The sequence below is a fragment of the Chrysochloris asiatica genome, unplaced genomic scaffold, assembly GCF_000296735.1.
Source record: "Chrysochloris asiatica unplaced genomic scaffold, ChrAsi1.0 scaffold00069, whole genome shotgun sequence".
Lineage (NCBI taxonomy): Eukaryota > Metazoa > Chordata > Mammalia > Afrosoricida > Chrysochloridae > Chrysochloris > Chrysochloris asiatica.
The window spans coordinates 12,960,620-12,962,361 of NW_006408587.1; positions in this window are offsets into that span (position 1 = coordinate 12,960,620).

Here is a 1,742-nt window from a genome sequence, read left to right on the forward strand (position 1 = left end):
TAGACATAAGGAAAACTGTTCAGTGGGGATTCTACTCTACCCACTCACTCTAAATCTGAACACACTCTTGAAAACTTGTAAGCAAGCCACTTCATGCCTTTATCACGCTACCCCACCCCACCCCCCTTTCTGGTAGCCAGTATTGAAAAAAACTCACCAGTCCCTATTAACTCTATGTACTGAGGGGTTAGACTTGATCCTTGATGTGAAAACTCCTTCCCTCTTGGTTGGAATTTTGAGTAACTATATACATAAGCAAAGGTCAAGTTCATAAAATTGTAGCAATTTACACTTGCTTCCAGCATCAAACTTCTTTATCTTCTGCTAATGGAGTTCTGATCACCAAGCCATCTAAACTAGGTCAAATGGGTACTGTCTGCAAGTTTGGGCATTCTTGCATGCCTCCCCCCACTTCATGTCAGCTGGATGCTTCACTTAGCTCTAACCCCCGATGGCTAAGTCAGTGTCCATGGGCTCAGGAGTTCCCAAGTCTCCCCAACCATTACTTCCTCTTCTCTCTTTCATCTCAAGTTCCATAAGTGTCTATGAAACATGGTCGAACTCAGTACATGTCTTCATTGCTGCCTTTTTCCCACTTCCATTCACTAGTATATCAAATGGTTACCAGCGAGCTTACAAGTCTGCCCATGTGTTCCCTTTGTGTTTCAGTCTTGGAAGGGGGGATTTATCAAGATGGGATGAATTTTCTTAACTTGATGGTTCCTAGGTGAACAGTTTGCTTGTTTTTATAACAGCCAAACAGTCTGCTTTTTTTTTTTTTTCCTGTTGGTCTTTCTTTCAAGAAGTGTCTACTGCTCCTCACACCTCCTAACATTTCCATATAGCTTTCCAAAAAGTTATTCAGAAATCAATGTTTCCAGTAGAATATAGGCTTCTTGGTGAGGCTGTGAGCTAATGTGTCAGAATGCAAAGTCATTTGAACTACAAGGTTGGTGGTTCAAGTTCACCAGCTGCTCCTTGGAAACCCTATACAAGGTTGCTATGGGTCAGAATCAACTTGACAGCACTTAACAACAACAACAACAGTAGAAAATAAGTTTTATATTCAAAATATCATCACATTTGCTGGTAAACATTCCAATTTTGGTAGACTGAATAATATAATTCTATGTGGTTTGTAACTTTATTTAAACTGGAAAAATATAAAAGTAAATTCACTGATATATTTTAGTATATTAATACTTAGCATTTATTAATTAATTTATATTTTAGTTGAGCTGTGAGATTATGTGACAATTTTCTTTCTTTTTCTATTTGTTTAGAATGTACATATACTATGTCTGTGATCAAAGAAGAAAAGAATCCTGCAAAAATTGCTTTTCTTCTTTTATTAGTAACTATTTCACTTTTTAATTAAATATTTATTAAACTAAATATTGTTGCTTTTGTCAATTTGCATATTTCCACAGAATGAAATGAATCAATTATTTCAGAAAATAATGAAGAGAATGACCTGCAAAATACTTTTAACAATACAAATTTCAGTTAATTTCCAAAGAATTTTTATTGTTGTTGTTCACGTATTGAGGCTGACACCTCCTTAAGTTTTATATTTACAGAAAATTACTTTTGTCAGCAGATGTACTTGTTTACTGCCAAGATTATAATGCAAAGCAGCTTATCTTCTTGTTGAAATAAGAACATTCAGTTTACCATACCTTATACAACAATGCCATTTTCTAATGTTCATCCCTGGAAAAGCAAGTTAAACTAGATGATAT